The sequence below is a fragment of the Eleutherodactylus coqui genome, chromosome 12 (assembly GCF_035609145.1).
Source record: "Eleutherodactylus coqui strain aEleCoq1 chromosome 12, aEleCoq1.hap1, whole genome shotgun sequence".
Lineage (NCBI taxonomy): Eukaryota > Metazoa > Chordata > Amphibia > Anura > Eleutherodactylidae > Eleutherodactylus > Eleutherodactylus coqui.
Genome location: NC_089848.1, coordinates 132,577,958 through 132,597,631, shown reverse-complemented (window position 1 = coordinate 132,597,631; position 19,674 = coordinate 132,577,958). Strand labels below are relative to the sequence as shown.

Genomic DNA, 19,674 nt, shown 5'->3' with positions numbered 1-19,674 from the left:
GGGTCCGCCTATACCCTTGCTACAGAAATGTTACAGGGGTCCGCCTATACCCTTGCTACAGAAATGTTACAGGGGTCCGCCTATACCCTTGCTACAGAAATGTTACAGGGGTCCGCCTATACCCTTGCTACAGAAATGTTACAGGGGTCCGCCTATACCCTTGCTACAGAAATGTTACAGGGGTCCGCCTATACCCTTGCTACAGAAATGTTACAGGGGTCCGCCTATACCCTTGCTACAGAAATGTTACAGGGGTCCGCCTATACCCTTGCTACAGAAATGTTACAGGGGTCCGCCTATACCCTTGCTACAGAAATGTTACAGGGGTCCGCCTATACCCTTGCTACAGAAATGTTACAGGGGTCCGCCTATACCCTTGCTACAGAAATGTTACAGGGGTCCGCCTATACCCTTGCTACAGAAATGTTACAGGGGTCCGCCTATACCCTTGCTACAGAAATGTTACAGGGGTCCGCCTATACCCTTGCTACAGAAATGTTACAGGGGTCCGCCTATACCCTTGCTACAGAAATGTTACAGGGGTCCGCCTATACCCTTGCTACAGAAATGTTACAGGGGTCCGCCTATACCCTTGCTACAGAAATGTTACAGGGGTCCGCCTATACCCTTGCTACAGAAATGTTACAGGGGTCCGCCTATACCCTTGCTACAGAAATGTTACAGGGGTTCCGCCTATACCCTTGCTACAGAAATGTTACAGGGGTCCGCCTATACCCTTGCTACAGAAATGTTACAGGGGTCCGCCTATACCCTTGCTACAGAAATGTTACAGGGGTCCGCCTATACCCTTGCTACAGAAATGTTACAGGGGTCCGCCTATACCCTTGCTACAGAAATGTTACAGGGGTCCGCCTATACCCTTGCTACAGAAATGTTACAGGGGTCCGCCTATACCCTTGCTACAGAAATGTTACAGGGGTCCGCCTATACCCTTGCTACAGAAATGTTACAGGGGTCCGCCTATACCCTTGCTACAGAAATGTTACAGGGGTCCGCCTGTACCCTTGCTACAGAAATGTTACAGGGGTCCGCCTGTACCCTTGCTACAGAAATGTTACAGGGGTCCGCCTGTACCCTTGCTACAGAAATGTTACAGGGGTCCGCCTGTACCCTTGCTACAGAAATGTTACAGGGGTCCGCCTGTACCCTTGCTACAGAAATGTTACAGGGGTCCGCCTGTACCCTTGCTACAGAAATGTTACAGGGGTCCGCCTGTACCCTTGCTACAGAAATGTTACAGGGGTCCGCCTGTACCCTTGCTACAGAAATGTTACAGGGGTCCGCCTGTACCCTTGCTACAGAAATGTTACAGGGGTCCGCCTGTACCCTTGCTACAGAAATGTTACAGGGGTCCGCCTATACTCTTGCTACGGAAATGTTACAGGGGTCCGCCTATACTCTTGCTACGGAAATGTTACAGGGGTCCGCCTATACTCTTGCTACGGAAATGTTACAGGGGTCCGCCTATACTCTTGCTACGGAAATGTTACAGGGGTCCGCCTATACTCTTGCTACGGAAATGTTACAGGGGTCCGCCTATACTCTTGCTACGGAAATGTTACAGGGGTCCGCCTATACTCTTGCTACAGAAATGTTACAGGGGTCCGCCTATACTCTTGCTACAGAAATGTTACAGGGGTCCGCCTATACTCTTGCTACAGAAATCTTACTGGGATCAGCCTATGCAGTTTCTACTGAATGGTTTGACGGGTCCGCCTACACTCTTGCTACAGAAATGTTACAGGGGTCCGCCTATACTCTTGCTACAGAAATGTTACAGGGGTCCGCCTATACTCTTGCTACAGAAATGTTACAGGGGTCCGCCTATACTCTTGCTACAGAAATGTTACAGGGGTCCGCCTATACTCTTGCTACAGAAATGTTACAGGGGTCCGCCTATACTCTTGCTACAGAAATGTTACAGGGGTCCGCCTATACTCTTGCTACAGAAATGTTACAGGGGTCCGCCTATACTCTTGCTACAGAAATGTTACAGGGGTCCGCCTATACTCTTGCTACAGAAATGTTACAGGGGTCCGCCTATACTCTTGCTACAGAAATGTTACAGGGGTCCGCCTATACTCTTGCTACAGAAATGTTACAGGGGTCCGCCTATACTCTTGCTACAGAAATGTTACAGGGGTCCGCCTATACTCTTGCTACAGAAATGTTACAGGGGTCCGCCTATACTCTTGCTACAGAAATCTTACTGGGATCAGCCTATGCAGTTTCTACTGAATGGTTTGACGGGTTCGCCTACACTCTTGCTACAGAAATGTTACAGGGGTCCGCCTATACTCTTGCTACAGAAATGTTACAGGGGTCCGCCTATACTCTTGCTACAGAAATGTTACAGGGGTCCGCCTATACTCTTGCTACAGAAATGTTACAGGGGTCCGCCTATACTCTTGCTACAGAAATGTTACAGGGGTCCGCCTATACTCTTGCTACAGAAATGTTACAGGGGTCCGCCTATACTCTTGCTACAGAAATGTTACAGGGGTCCGCCTATACTCTTGCTACAGAAATGTTACAGGGGTCCGCCTATACTCTTGCTACAGAAATGTTACAGGGGTCCGCCTATACTCTTGCTACAGAAATGTTACAGGGGTCCGCCTATACTCTTGCTACAGAAATGTTACAGGGGTCCGCCTATACTCTTGCTACAGAAATGTTACAGGGGTCCGCCTATACTCTTGCTACAGAAATGTTACAGGGGTCCGCCTATACTCTTGCTACAGAAATCTTACTGGGATCAGCCTATGCAGTTTCTACTGAATGGTTTGACGGGTTCGCCTACACTCTTGCTACAGAAATGTTACAGGGGTCTGCCTATACTCTTGCTACAGAAATGTTACAGGGGTCCGCCTATACTCTTGCTACAGAAATGTTACAGGGGTCCGCCTATACTCTTGCTACAGAAATGTTACAGGGGTCCGCCTATACTCTTGCTACAGAAATGTTACAGGGGTCCGCCTATACTCTTGCTACAGAAATGTTACAGGGGTCCGCCTATACTCTTGCTACAGAAATGTTACAGGGGTCCGCCTATACTCTTGCTACAGAAATGTTACAGGGGTCCGCCTATACTCTTGCTACAGAAATGTTACAGGGGTCCGCCTATACTCTTGCTACAGAAATGTTACAGGGGTCCGCCTATACTCTTGCTACAGAAATGTTACAGGGGTCCGCCTATACTCTTGCTACAGAAATCTTACTGGGATCAGCCTATGCAGTTTCTACTGAATGGTTTGACGGGTTCGCCTACACTCTTGCTACAGAAATGTTACAGGGGTCCGCCTATACTCTTGCTACAGAAATGTTACAGGGGTCCGCCTATACTCTTGCTACAGAAATGTTACAGGGGTCCGCCTATACTCTTGCTACAGAAATGTTACAGGGGTCCGCCTATACTCTTGCTACAGAAATGTTACAGGGGTCCGCCTATACTCTTGCTACAGAAATGTTACAGGGGTCCGCCTATACTCTTGCTACAGAAATGTTACAGGGGTCCGCCTATACTCTTGCTACAGAAATGTTACAGGGGTCCGCCTATACTCTTGCTACAGAAATGTTACAGGGGTCCGCCTATACTCTTGCTACAGAAATGTTACAGGGGTCCGCCTATACTCTTGCTACGGAAATGTTACAGGGGTCCGCCTATACTCTTGTTACGGAAATGTTACAGGGGTCCGCCTATACTCTTGCTACGGAAATGTTACAGGGGTCCGCCTATACTCTTGCTACGGAAATGTTACAGGGGTCCGCCTATACTCTTGCTACGGAAATGTTACAGGGGTCCCCCTATACTCTTGCTACGGAAATGTTACAGGGGTCCGCCTATACTCTTGCTACGGAAATGTTACAGGGGTCCGCCTATACTCTTGCTACGGAAATGTTACAGGGGTCCGCCTATACTCTTGCTACGGAAATGTTACAGGGGTCCGCCTATACTCTTGCTACGGAAATGTTACAGGGGTCCGCCTATACTCTTGCTACGGAAATGTTACAGGGGTCCGCCTATACTCTTGCTACGGAAATGTTACAGGGGTCCGCCTATACTCTTGCTACGGAAATGTTACAGGGGTCCGCCTATACTCTTGCTACGGAAATGTTACAGGGGTCCGCCTATACTCTTGCTACGGAAATGTTACAGGGGTCCGCCTATACTCTTGCTACGGAAATGTTACAGGGGTCCGCCTATACTCTTGCTACGGAAATGTTACAGGGGTCCGCCTATACTCTTGCTACAGAAATGTTACAGGGGTCCGCCTATACTCTTGCTACAGAAATCTTACTGGGATCAGCCTATGCAGTTTCTACTGAATGGTTTGACGGGTCCGCCTACACTCTTGCTACAGAAATGTTACAGGGGTCCGCCTATACTCTTGCTACAGAAATGTTACAGGGGTCCGCCTATACTCTTGCTACAGAAATGTTACAGGGGTCCGCCTATACTCTTGCTACAGAAATGTTACAGGGGTCCGCCTATACTCTTGCTACAGAAATGTTACAGGGGTCCGCCTATACTCTTGCTACAGAAATGTTACAGGGGTCCGCCTATACTCTTGCTACAGAAATGTTACAGGGGTCCGCCTATACTCTTGCTACAGAAATGTTACAGGGGTCCGCCTATACTCTTGCTACAGAAATGTTACAGGGGTCCGCCTATACTCTTGCTACAGAAATGTTACAGGGGTCCGCCTATACTCTTGCTACAGAAATGTTACAGGGGTCCGCCTATACTCTTGCTACAGAAATGTTACAGGGGTCCGCCTATACTCTTGCTACAGAAATGTTACAGGGGTCCGCCTATACTCTTGCTACAGAAATGTTACAGGGGTCCGCCTATACTCTTGCTACAGAAATGTTACAGGGGTCCGCCTATACTCTTGCTACAGAAATCTTACTGGGATCAGCCTATGCAGTTTCTACTGAATGGTTTGACGGGTTCGCCTACACTCTTGCTACAGAAATGTTACAGGGGTCCGCCTATACTCTTGCTACAGAAATGTTACAGGGGTCCGCCTATACTCTTGCTACAGAAATGTTACAGGGGTCCGCCTATACTCTTGCTACAGAAATGTTACAGGGGTCCGCCTATACTCTTGCTACAGAAATGTTACAGGGGTCCGCCTATACTCTTGCTACAGAAATGTTACAGGGGTCCGCCTATACTCTTGCTACAGAAATGTTACAGGGGTCCGCCTATACTCTTGCTACAGAAATGTTACAGGGGTCCGCCTATACTCTTGCTACAGAAATGTTACAGGGGTCCGCCTATACTCTTGCTACAGAAATGTTACAGGGGTCCGCCTATACTCTTGCTACAGAAATGTTACAGGGGTCCGCCTATACTCTTGCTACAGAAATGTTACAGGGGTCCGCCTATACTCTTGCTACAGAAATGTTACAGGGGTCCGCCTATACTCTTGCTACAGAAATGTTACAGGGGTCCGCCTATACTCTTGCTACAGAAATGTTACAGGGGTCCGCCTATACTCTTGCTACAGAAATGTTACAGGGGTCCGCCTATACTCTTGCTACAGAAATGTTACAGGGGTCCGCCTATACTCTTGCTACAGAAATGTTACAGGGGTCCGCCTATACTCTTGCTACAGAAATGTTACAGGGGTCCGCCTATACTCTTGCTACAGAAATGTTACCGGGGTCCGCCTATACTCTTGCTACAGAAATGTTACAGGGGTCCGCCTATACTCTTGCTACAGAAATCTTACTGGGATCAGCCTATGCAGTTTCTACTGAATGGTTTGACGGGTTCGCCTACACTCTTGCTACAGAAATGTTACAGGGGTCCGCCTATACTCTTGCTACAGAAATGTTACAGGGGTCCGCCTATACTCTTGCTACAGAAATGTTACAGGGGTCCGCCTATACTCTTGCTACAGAAATGTTACAGGGGTCCGCCTATACTCTTGCTACGGAAATGTTACAGGGGTCCGCCTATACTCTTGCTACGGAAATGTTACAGGGGTCCGCCTATACTCTTGCTACAGAAATGTTACAGGGGTCCGCCTATACTCTTGCTACAGAAATCTTACTGGGATCAGCCTATGCAGTTTCTACTGAATGGTTTGACGGGTCCGCCTACACTCTTGCTACAGAAATGTTACAGGGGTCCGCCTATACTCTTGCTACAGAAATGTTACAGGGGTCCGCCTATACTCTTGCTACAGAAATGTTACAGGGGTCCGCCTATACTCTTGCTACAGAAATGTTACAGGGGTCCGCCTATACTCTTGCTACAGAAATGTTACAGGGGTCCGCCTATACTCTTGCTACAGAAATGTTACAGGGGTCCGCCTATACTCTTGCTACAGAAATGTTACAGGGGTCCGCCTATACTCTTGCTACAGAAATGTTACAGGGGTCCGCCTATACTCTTGCTACAGAAATGTTACAGGGGTCCGCCTATACTCTTGCTACAGAAATGTTACAGGGGTCCGCCTATACTCTTGCTACAGAAATGTTACAGGGGTCCGCCTATACTCTTGCTACAGAAATGTTACAGGGGTCCGCCTATACTCTTGCTACAGAAATGTTACAGGGGTCCGCCTATACTCTTGCTACAGAAATGTTACAGGGGTCCGCCTATACTCTTGCTACAGAAATGTTACAGGGGTCCGCCTATACTCTTGCTACAGAAATCTTACTGGGATCAGCCTATGCAGTTTCTACTGAATGGTTTGACGGGTTCGCCTACACTCTTGCTACAGAAATGTTACAGGGGTCCGCCTATACTCTTGCTACAGAAATGTTACAGGGGTCCGCCTATACTCTTGCTACAGAAATGTTACAGGGGTCCGCCTATACTCTTGCTACAGAAATGTTACAGGGGTCCGCCTATACTCTTGCTACAGAAATGTTACAGGGGTCCGCCTATACTCTTGCTACAGAAATGTTACAGGGGTCCGCCTATACTCTTGCTACAGAAATGTTACAGGGGTCCGCCTATACTCTTGCTACAGAAATGTTACAGGGGTCCGCCTATACTCTTGCTACAGAAATGTTACAGGGGTCCGCCTATACTCTTGCTACAGAAATGTTACAGGGGTCCGCCTATACTCTTGCTACAGAAATGTTACAGGGGTCCGCCTATACTCTTGCTACAGAAATGTTACAGGGGTCCGCCTATACTCTTGCTACAGAAATGTTACAGGGGTCCGCCTATACTCTTGCTACAGAAATGTTACAGGGGTCCGCCTATACTCTTGCTACAGAAATGTTACAGGGGTCCGCCTATACTCTTGCTACAGAAATGTTACAGGGGTCCGCCTATACTCTTGCTACAGAAATGTTACAGGGGTCCGCCTATACTCTTGCTACAGAAATGTTACAGGGGTCCGCCTATACTCTTGCTACAGAAATGTTACCGGGGTCCGCCTATACTCTTGCTACAGAAATGTTACAGGGGTCCGCCTATACTCTTGCTACAGAAATCTTACTGGGATCAGCCTATGCAGTTTCTACTGAATGGTTTGACGGGTTCGCCTACACTCTTGCTACAGAAATGTTACAGGGGTCCGCCTATACTCTTGCTACAGAAATGTTACAGGGGTCCGCCTATACTCTTGCTACAGAAATGTTACAGGGGTCCGCCTATACTCTTGCTACAGAAATGTTACAGGGGTCCGCCTATACTCTTGCTACAGAAATGTTACAGGGGTCCGCCTATACTCTTGCTACAGAAATGTTACAGGGGTCCGCCTATACTCTTGCTACAGAAATGTTACAGGGGTCCGCCTATACTCTTGCTACAGAAATCTTACTGGGATCAGCCTATGCAGTTTCTACTGAATGGTTTGACGGGTTCGCCTACACTCTTGCTACAGAAATGTTACAGGGGTCCGCCTATACTCTTGCTACAGAAATGTTACAGGGGTCCGCCTATACTCTTGCTACAGAAATGTTACAGGGGTCCGCCTATACTCTTGCTACAGAAATGTTACAGGGGTCCGCCTATACTCTTGCTACAGAAATGTTACAGGGGTCCGCCTATACTCTTGCTACAGAAATGTTACAGGGGTCCGCCTATACTCTTGCTACAGAAATGTTACAGGGGTCCGCCTATACTCTTGCTACAGAAATGTTACAGGGGTCCGCCTATACTCTTGCTACAGAAATGTTACAGGGGTCCGCCTATACTCTTGCTACAGAAATGTTACAGGGGTCCGCCTATACTCTTGCTACAGAAATGTTACAGGGGTCCGCCTATACTCTTGCTACAGAAATGTTACAGGGGTCCGCCTATACTCTTGCTACAGAAATGTTACAGGGCTCCGCCTATACTCTTGCTACAGAAATGTTACAGGGCTCCGCCTATACTCTTGCTACAGAAATGTTACAGGGCTCCGCCTATACTCTTGCTACAGAAATGTTACAGGGGTCCGCCTATACTCTTGCTACAGAAATCTTACAGGGGTCCGCCTATACTCTTGCTACAGAAATCTTACTGGGATCAGCCTATGCAGTTTCTACTGAATGGTTTGACGGGTTCGCCTACACTCTTGCTACAGAAATGTTACTGGGGTCCGCCTATACTCTTGCTACAGAAATCTTACTGGGGTCTGCCTATACTTTTGCTACAGAAATCTTACTGGGGTCTGCCTATGCTGTGGGTGCACAAAGACTTCCCATAGTGGTGTTTTACCGGTCTGGCACAAATACACTGACTGACAAGGGTAGAAATGTGGGCTGACGTCCTTGGTGGGGGTGAAACTCTGCCATGTTTGAGCGCTGTGATTTCTTTAGGCCAGGGGTCCCCAACCACCAGTCCGCGGACCTGGCTTTTAGGTGTTCACCGCCGGTCCACCGCACCGCCGTGAACTTTTGTTCTACACATGTATCAAACACATGGCCCGCGGGCTGAATCCTGCCCGCTTCCTCATGTTATGTGGCCCGCGGCGTGCTGACTAAACTGGAGTAACCAATGCCAGTCAGCTGCTACAAAGGCAAATAAAGTCTTGGGGTGCATTAAAAGAGGTATAGGGGCGAAGGATGAGAACATTAACCTCCCACTATATAAGGCACTTGTCAGACCCCACATGGAATACTGCGTACAGTTCTGGTCACCGGTGCTCAGGAAAGATGTCACAGTGCTTGAGGGGATTCAAAGAAGAGCAACTAAACTAATACATGGAATGACGGGACTGGAATACCCAGAGAGGCATCAAAATTGAGATTATTTACTCTAGAAAAAAGATGGCTAAGGGGCGACCAAATAACCATGTATAAATACATGAGGGGACGATACAAGGATCTCTCCCAGGATCTGTTTACACCCAGGACCACGACGGTAACAAGAGGGCATCCGCTACGATTAGAGGAAAGGAGGTTTCATCACCAACATAGAAGGGGATTCTTTACTGTAAGAGCAGTTAGAATGTGGAACTCTCTGCCTGAGGAAGTGGTGATGGCAGGATCCATAGAGGAGTTTAAAAGGGGACTTGATGTCTTTCTGGAGAAGAAGGACATTATAAGGATATGAATCTTAGGTTAATTGTCAGTCCGGGTATATAGGCAGGTAGGAACTATTAGGGGTTGATCCAGGGAACAGTCTGATTGCCATTAGGGAGTCGGGAAGGAATTTTTTCCCCAAAAGGGCTAATTGGCTTCTGCCCTTGGGGTTTTTTGCCTTCCTCTGGATCAACACAGGAGGATAGACAGGCTGGACTAGATGGACATTGTCTTCATTCAGCCTTACATACTATGTTACTATGTATCACCACTGAAGCGATTACCAGCTGGGGTGCCGCGGTTCCCCGCTGGTAATCGCGCTGTTGCCACTGATCCTGGCGCACACTGATGTCAGTGTGCAGCCAGGATCCTCTTCCCCGAGTCCCCTGCTCATAAGTTCCGCAGGAGAGGAATCGGAGAGGAAGCATGTCGGGCTACACACTGACTACAGTGTGCGCCGGGCTCAGGGCAAGCAGAGAGGGAGCGACGCTGACAGCAGGGAGGAGGTAAGTATATGGGTTGGGGAGCTGCTTATTACTGAGGGGTGCTGCTTATTACTAGGGGGGGCTGTTTATTACTGAGGGGTGGGGGCTGCCTATTACTGAGGGGTGGGGGCTGCCTATTACTGAGGGGTGGGGGCTGCCTATTTCTGAGGGGTGGGGGCTGCCTATTACTGAGGGGTGGGGGCTGCCTATTACTGAGGGGTGGGGGCTGCCTATTACTGAGGGGTGGGGGCTGCCTATTACTGAGGGGTGGGGGCTGCCTATTACTGAGGGGTGGGGGCTGCCTATTATTGGGGGGGCTGGCGGCTGGTTATTACTGAGGGGGATGCCTATTACTGGGGGCGGCTGCCTATTACTAGGGGAGGCTGCTTATCACTGTGGAGTGGGCTGGTTATTACTGTTGTGGGAGATGCTTATTACTGAGGGGTGGGGGCTGCCTATTACTGGGGGGCTGCCTATTACTGGTGGGGAAGCTGCCTATTGCTGGGGGGGAGGGGGACTGCTTATTACTGGGGGGACGCTGCTTATTACTGGGGGGGGCTGCTTATTATTATTACTGAGGGGGGACTTATTACTGAGGGGGCTTATTATTATTACTGAGGGGGGCGGGCTTATAATTATAACATTGCTATAGGGGTTAATATTAATTGGGCCACTGTGGGGGGGGTCGTTATTTTTACTGGGACCACTATCAGGGTCACTATTAGGGCTCGTTCACACGTGTGTAATTATATTTCGGTTGCACAAATTGCAATTAAAAATAGTTTATGCCTGTATATTTGTGTACGTAAAAAAGAACGCAGATGGGCCCATTAAAATGGGGTACAAATATGCAGTGAATACATAGGTTGCCTGTGCATACACCTCGTATTTGCGCGGCCCATTCACTTCAATGGCCTATCGGGGTGCGTCGTACGCAACAAAATAGGTCATGCTTAATGAAAATATGCATCATGTGAAGACTGGGGGCACCCTAATCTTAACTGTATGCTCACTTACCTATAACAAACATATACTTACACCTTCTTGCTTGAAACGTGGGTTGGCCACAGCTTTATTAGCATATTTAAAACATATTTTAATCTTCCATTTAACTTAATTTCACTTAATTTAACTATCTTCTGTCTAACACCTTCCCATGCCGTAAACTGCTGCAATTCTTAAAACCGTAACGGCCACAGGACGTTTGTAAGCCCCTGTATCTCCCTTGGGCTTGAAAACCTTCCTCTACGCCGTAGCCCGCATGGGAAGCTTCCGGCCTACCTTCACCAGCTGTGACAACTTCCTTGAACAGTCCTTTACTCCCACATCAAGTCCTTACTGCCCTCAATCTCCCAGGGCGGGTGGGTGGGCGTCTGCTCTTCTACGACCTTCTTCTTTACTGTCCAAGCCGTTTGTGCTCTTTCCCGCTCTCTGGCTGTCTCCTTCCTGTCTTAGCTCCACCCCCTTTACCTAAGTTCGCTCTTTAACCTTTTCCTTTCCTGCCCCCAGTCCCACGCCGCATCGTTATTTACTTTGCGGCATACAAGACTGGGGGCACCCTAATCTTAACTGTATGCTCACTTACCTATAACAAACATATACTTACACCTTCTTGCTTGAAACGTGGGTTGGCCACAGCTTTATTAGCATATTTAAAACATATTTTAATCTTCCATTTAACTTAATTTCACTTAATTTAACTATCTTCTGTCTAACACCTTCCCATGCCGTAAACTGCTGCAATTCTTAAAACCGTAACGGCCACAGGACGTTTGTAAGCCCCTGTATCTCCCTTGGGCTTGAAAACCTTCCTCTACGCCGTAGCCCGCATGGGAAGCTTCCGGCCACGCGGTATGCGCCGTATACCTATGGCGCATCCCGCCCCCACCAACGCCAACCCGAGCCAACGCCATCTCCATTCCGTCTTATAGTCCTGACAAAAAGGTATCCAGTCCCACCTCGTTGAGGTGCACACCATCATCCCTTAATGCTCCTCTCTCCTTGTCCTCCAGCTCCAAGTGGCGGACTGCCACTCCGCCCAACTATTGCACGAACCTGGACATCCTTAGATTTATCATCTTTGTTTTCCTAAGTCGTTCCCCCCGGCGTGAACGACCAGTATGACTCTCCAGGGGGTCCACCTGCTTATCTCCAGGACAAATTGCAACATCCTGGGCCTTTGCAGCCCACGTACCCCGATCCAGTTTATGAGAGCGCCACTCAGACCTAGATTCCTCTCCCTAGGTCGAGTAGCCGCTCTTCTCTCGACCCAATAAATAATAGAATGTCCGACAATCCAACGTGCCCGGTTCCGAGGCTGAAAGAAATAGACCTAGCAAATACCCCCGTAATTACCAACAACCCATCCCAACTAACGCACCCCGAAAAAACCCACCTGTAATGAAAACCGAGGTATGACGGCAACTACCAGCTAATCCGTGACCATGGATCCTTCCACAGTACGTTCCGGTCTTACGTACGATTTATACCCCTGCGATTATCATCAACCGCTTCAAACCCCCCTTTCCGTCATGCCGAGAGCATCCGCTGTCGTCGCAGCCCCCGTTCTACATGATTGGGTTCCAAATTCCCCCGGATCCACACCACACTTCTTTTACGCCGACTGCCAAAAAACCGCCGAAAATTGGAAAACGGGTGAGGGAGGGGGCCTGGCCTCGCGTACTAATAACTGTTCACTATGGGTTTTTTTTTTTTTTTTTTATTATTTTTTATTATATATACTGGTCCATCACCTCCACTGGACACCCTTGCATCCCCCCTCGATTAATAGCGATCCACTCACCTCTACCATACCCTCTGTTTGCGACTTCCTGGAATCTATCCGGATCGATGCTCCCGTAGTAATAACATCATATACCCGTAACACCCCAGCTTTACTTAGCTAGCCGGGACTATCTCACCGATCGCAAAACTGCGGCAAACGCCAGCACCTGAACACAAACGTATCGTATTCATCCGAACATACCCGTCAATAACTTAATTAACCATGAAACCATAATAGGTCGGCGCGTATCCGTAAGAAAACTTTTTTCTTCCAAACTACGAACTATATTGTTGTAACGCAAATTCTTTAGTCACGTCTAGCATTCAGTGTAATTTTTGCAAGCCAAGTGTTTTCTTGCCGCTCCAACCGATAACCATCTACCACGCAACTCCGTCAACATATCCAATGTCGACAAATTTCAACCATGTAGACCAAACTGAATTAGAATTTTTTACGTTGTAACCGCCACCAGTGCCTCCACCAGCTTCCGCAACTCTCCTCTGCCAGACTCCATAAGGAAAGCGGGCAGCGTACCCCCTCGGCATTCGCCTATAGGTGCCGCTCCCTGAACCAGTTCCATCCGCGAACGAGAGAGTGCGTCAGCTGCTCCTTTGTCACAACTAGGAACATGTTTTGCACGCAAATACATATTACCTTTCAAACATCTTACTACCACCTGCGACCTTTTTTTTTTTTTTTTTTTTTTTTTTTTTGATCCAGTAACTCTGATTCCCATGACTCAATCGCCACCACTACAGAGAAGGACTCCAGCAACGTGATATTTTACCGCTTCTCTCTCCATGACCTTGGCCAGGACTCCCTGCACCGATGGTTGTTAAAGAATACTCCGACACCGCCCGAAACGGCTGCGTCGGCGCGCAAGCTGGTTTCAGTGCATTCCACCTCTTCCCTCAGGCATACCACCTGCCCGTTGAAAGAATGAAGGAACACCCTACCTATATGCAAATCTGCTTTATTCCCGTCGTAACCCGCACGACATGGTGTGGTTCGCGGACCCCCACAGTCGCCAGCGATAATTGCCTGGTAAACGGCCGCCCCATGGAGATCACTTTGTAAGCGAAATTTAATAAACCCAACAAAAACCTGATTTGTCGTAACGTTGCTTTTTAACATCGAGCCACATCGCCAACCACTTGCCGAAGCCAACACCCTTTCCACCGAATCGATCTCTATCCTTAGGCAGCGCAAACACGTGGCCGGGCCCCATGTCTTCTCTTCAGACCATGGGGCCCCCGCTAAACGCATTAGCCTCTGACAATTTTCCATCAGAAACCCACCTTCACCTGACGTTTTGAACCGACGACCAAAAAATTATCCAACTGATGTATTACCGATGTGATGCCCGTCTCATGCTTTAACATCCACTCAAGGAAAGAACTGACTAACTCGAAAATACCATGAAATTGAGCATCCCGTCGTTAATCACATGTCGAAGAAAAATTGGAACCTCGATTCTGCTTCCTAAAGTTGAAGCCATCTGGGTGAAATGGAAGCAGTCGAAATGCCGATTCTTGTCTGTTTTGCCAGCTGGGCAAACCTGCCCGCTGCCTTCACTAGCCGTATTGCGCGGTCGAAAGAAGTATAGGCTACCGCTGCTTCTTTTTAGATGCCATCATTTACCGATCCGAGCTTGGGAAAGATAAATGATGGATCCCGCGAAAAAATTCCCCGGTTTCCTTCTTGGGTGCCAGACCCAATGGGGACACGCGCAAGTCTTCAATGATGAGTCCTTGAAACAGGCCGACCATGCGGCCCATTTATTTATTTAATAATTTTTTTTTTTTTTTTTTTTTTTTTTTTTTTAAGCTAACTCAATATCGTCTCTTGCCGATCTTAAGTTAGGGCATAAAGTGGTGACTGTTGGTAAGCGTACGGAAATAAAATCTGCAGTAGCCCTTGTTGTACCCACCAACAAGAGCCGTTTGGCCTAGGAGAGGCCGCGGGTGGCTGAGATGCGCCCCCCCGTGGCTCCCCCGAGAAAGGAAGTCTTAGCGGGTCGCTGTGCTAGAATCAGCTATACGTCTAAAATCTACACCATAGCGCCACCAGGCTGCGGCAGCCTGTATCCTGGAGCTTTGAGCGGCTGATGCTGGCATGTCACCTGCACCAGAACCAAATACGCTTGTAACCAGTTTCCAAAAGTTTTAATTTTAGGTTTTTTATAAGCACCACGCTCCATCGTCCGCTCTTTTTCCACCATCACGTGGTCCGCTGATAGCAAGGACCATATATCAATGTAAACACCGTACTTAATTTTCTCAACCGTATCATCAGGCAGACCTGCCCCCAGAGGGGCCACACCACAGAACAGAGAATCCACATATTGCCAACCAACGGTTGGATCACCTTCTGTACCCGCTGTTGAGCCAAATCCAGTATTTACCACAGGCGGGCCTGCACCCCCTGGAGCCACACAGGACACTAAAAGCCCTTTTTTGTATAAATCTTGCTCAACAGCGACCTTAGAACAGACACCAAATCACCATTCTCCGCAACCGTTGCGGGATCTATACCTTTTTTTTTTTTTTTTTTAACTTTAATACCCGCTGTTGAGCCATATCACTCTTGCTCAACAGCAACCTTAGCACAGACACCAATCTGTAACATTTTTTCAAACATCGTATAATGTGGACTCACCAAATGGACCGACCTTCGGCGTTGCCAAGGGTGATATCCTTGCTGTACCGCTCCCGCGGTTCCGGCTCAATTTCTGCGTGGGCTGCCGACCACTCGTATGCAGAGCCCTCCTCATGCTGTCTGATTGCGATGTGGCAGGCTGGTCTTGCCCTGACCGATCCTGCGGGAGGTCCTGCCACCTGCGTCGTTCCCGGACCTTCCTATAAAGGGATGGCTGTGGGTCCGGCCGCCGTGGTTGTTCCTCCAACTGGTAGGGCTCGGCTTGGTTACCGCTCCCCTCCTCCCCGCTTGACTCGCGCGCCCTGCCGCTGCGCTCTACCCTTGCCTGCTCTAGCTGAGCGTGAACTCTCGGTCCTGCCTCTCCTAACTAGCACGCTCTCTCTGCCTGCGCCTGGCCCCCTGACACTGTCTTTTAGAGCTCCTGCGGTGCGGCTGATTATGTGTGGGGGGGTAGTCTACGGGCTCTACTGGGGGGGTTATGTAGTGTGAATTAACGTAGTAGCGCCTGTACGCGCCGGCTGCGTTGGTGGCGGCTGACATATGGTGGGTGGTGGCCGATGTGCCCGCGGTATGGCCATAATGGAGTGGGCCGTGGTTCTGGGTGTCTCCTGGCTCTAATCCCAAATGTGCCGCACTGCCTGTTGGCAGGTCTCTAACTCTCTGCGTGGCACTCTATCCCTGAGCTGAGGGACTCTAGTGGATTGTACCGTAAGCTGCCGCCCCTCCCCCCGCTGCTGCTAGACCCACTAGTACTCCCTGGGCTTTGTGGCCGGGGTTTGTATGGGACCCTGCTTCCTGGCTTCCCCTTCGAGCTCTCCTTCCTCCTCCCCCCCCCCGATGCGCGGGCTTCCTCTATAGTTCGCCCTTTGTGATCCTTGCGCCCCCCGCGCGCTGCGCCGCCATTTTGAGAGGACGTGCGGCCTTACCGCGCGCTTCCCTGCTCCTCTCGCTGCTTGGTATCCGCTCACCTCTTTCCGGCATTGAAATCCTGCGCCCGGCCGCGCGCTGAAGCTGCGGTCCGGAGCCTGTTAAAGCTGCCGAACCGCTGTTCCCTCCGCTCCGGATCACCTATTAGTGCCGACCGCTGCACTTCCCCAGTCGGACCTCCCGCCGTACTCCTTGGTCCCGGCGCCATTTCGTCTGTCGCCCTTCCGGTACCCCTCCGGACTGCGCTGTCTAGGTACCTCGTCCTCCTCCCCGTTTTGCTGCTGGGCTAGAGCTTAATCCTGCTGGGGGGCTGTTTCTTCAGCGCGGCCTACCTCGCGGCGCCTCGTTCCCGCTGGCGGCGTCCTCCCCGGGCCTCTGGAGCTGTTCCTCCAGCCCGACTGGCTCCGTGGAGTTCGCGGTCATCCTGCAGCTTGTCATCAGCTCCTCTAGCCATCCGGTGCCGTCTTGCTTCACCGCTTCTTGAATCATCGAAGGTAAGCTGTCCATCTTCTCTCTTCTGTCTGCCGCTGTTTGTGTCTTCCACCCGATTCTTCCGTCCTTCTCCACCTTCCGCCGGCTTCTTTCCACTTGAATCTCCTGTCTTCTGCGCTCTTGGTCTTGCTTTAGTTGCTTTGGTTGCTCTCTCACTCTCGTCTGCTCTTCTACGACCTTCTTCTTTACTGTCCAAGCCGTTTGTGCTCTTTCCCGCTCTCTGGCTGTCTCCTTCCTGTCTTAGCTCCACCCCCTTTACCTAAGTTCGCTCTTTAACCTTTTCCTTTCCTGCCCCCAGTCCCACGCCGCATCGTTATTTACTTTGCGGCATACAATGAACTCAATGTTATCATGTCCTCCACTCCCTTTTCTCATGCTGTAGCATATATAAAGGTTTCCATCATGTGCTCCTTTACTTTCTTTCCTCCTGTAGTATATATAAAGCTTTCCGTCATGACCCTCCTCCCCTTCTCTCCTCCTGTAACATATAGGAAAGTATATATGCAAATACACAAAACATCTCGTGGGGAAAAAGTGCATTGACGAGCACAATATCAGGCTGAGTTTCACGGTCAGATATCGCACTCGCCCGTGTGAAATTAGCATAACTATGTAAAAAAAAAAAAAAAAGCAAAGGCAGAATTGAGGTGCTTTTTCTCACTGCCCTCAAAAGAAAATTAATCAAAGTCATACAACGCATTATACGTACCCAATCAAAACTACAGAGCGTCATGCAAAAAAGAAGCCCACATACAGCCTTGTCAACAAAAAAAGAGAAATGTTATGGCTTTTGAAAAGTGGAAATGAAAATCCCCCCCAAAAATGATCATCTCCTTATGGCCAAGGATCCACGTCAGGCCTGGAGAGAAAAAGAACTGCATCAATAACTGCAAGCATGTTTTGTAAACACTGCTGTGTGTGGAGCCACCCTAACGGTTCATTCACACGGGTGTACTGTCACTGTGTATTACACACGTGTATTTCCCGTGAGTAACACGCAGTGAATGGAGGCAAGAAAGGCAATGGACTTTCATTCTTCCATTCACACCTACGTGTGGACACTGTGTATCAATACGCAGGAGAAATAAATTGCAGCACGCTCTTTTTCTCCTGCGTATCAAATGCAGCCCTTGTATGGGCTGAGTATGAAACCGTGTCCATACGTAGGCATTTCATATTAGAAGCGTTTAAATACTCTGTTCAGAGCGGGGAGTTTTAAAAAAAAAAAAACACACTGCGCATGTCAGTGATATCATATTCTTGGACATACGCAGTGCCAACTGCAGCCCTACACAATCTCTGCTGGCTGTCTGCTGGCAAAGCATATGGGCTGCGATGCGTACAACGCTGGAATATACTCGCAGCATTGTACGCATGAGCCCTTACTAGAGATGAGCGAACGTACTCTGCCACGCCCCTTTTTCACTCAAACACCGCGATTTTCGAGTACTTCTCTACTCGGGTGAAAAGATTCGGGGGGCGCCGTGGGTGAGCGGGGGGGGGGGGGCTTGCAGAGGGGAGTGGGGGGGAGAGTTAGAGAGAGAGAGCTCCCCCCTGTTCCCCACTGCTACCCTCCTCTCCACCACGCCATCCCCCACTCCCCGGCGCCCCCCAAATCTTTGCACCCGAGTAGCCAGGTACTCGAAAATAGCGATGCTCGATCGAGCAATTACTCAAAACGAGTACGTTCGCTCATCTGTAGCCCTTACAGTTGCAAGTGTAAACTCAGAAAAGGCTCTGACACACAGAAAATATTGAAAATAGTGAGGAAATGTAACAATATTAGAAAGTTGCAAGGTTTATTATGCAAAGATATATTTACCGTTTTAGAAATGTATCGTTAGCCCCCTACTGTCCGATAACGCTGTGGTAGCGTGCGCTGGCAATGGATGGAGTTTAGGAGAAATCTGGCTTGTCAGAATTCAAGGGTGTCAAGTTGTCTTGTCCAACTTCATGCGTTATGGAAGATAGGAGAAGTAGCGAAGGTTCCATCTATCTCCCCCACTCCCAGTACTTTTGATGACAGCAGAGCCTCTTCTATATATATTGAATATAAAGCAGTACCCTCGGGTAAATGATAATGTATAGAACATCACAAGGTGTGTCTCAGTGCCTCCTATTTTCTGAAACATTCCAACATAATTACTTTAGTAATCAGACCTGTTCAGTATTTTAATATATGTCCACCTTTATGTTAACTTGAATCTCGCTGAGTTACTATATACAACTTCTCATTATACCAATTCTACACAATTTCTGCCATCCAATTAAACAAAATTATCTGATAACCCCGTAGCACTCCAGGACGGACATTTACATCTGAGGTGCACAAGGTTGATATGGTGTAGGCTTGGAAGCCAAGTCCTTTCCAAACAGGGATGTAACAGCTGGGTGAGCACCATGGCCACATCAGTCCAGTCCATACCAGCACAGTGCCGTACATTTTATAGTGGTGGTGCCTGGTATAGCGGCTGATACCATTCACTTGAAGGTGCAGCGCTCACATAAGTGCTGCGTCCTCTTTAACCAGCTGATCTGTGGGGGTTTCAAAATTATAATTTTTGGCTGAATTATCGACTCGTGTTAATAGAATTGAGTGGAAAGAAAACAACAAAGTGCCAACTTGTTTGGAGGCGTTCAGTTGTCCGATGTGCACCTCCCAAAGAACGCTGATTGGCTGACGATGTTTAGTAGAGAGGAGCGAGCGTACTCATCCGAGCTTGATGCTCGTTCGAGTATTAGGGTACTTGAGACGAGCACCACGCAGTGTTCGAGTCAATTCCATTTCCTTCCCTGAGAAATTTGCGCCATTTTCTGGCCAATAGTAAC

General features: G+C 48.9%; 1 protein-coding gene across 2 annotated transcripts in view; it reads right to left on the bottom strand.

Annotated features, from left to right (window-relative positions):
* The window catches only part of LOC136586956 (mycocerosic acid synthase-like polyketide synthase), a 121,451-nt gene extending 102,605 nt beyond the window's left edge, over positions 1 to 18,846 (bottom strand). For both annotated transcript variants that reach the window (XM_066585315.1, XM_066585316.1), the window contains exon 1: positions 18,668 to 18,846. The gene's annotated coding sequence lies outside the window, so the exon portion shown is untranslated. The remainder of the gene's footprint in view (positions 1 to 18,667) is intronic.
* Between the last annotated feature and the right edge of the window lie 828 nt (positions 18,847 to 19,674).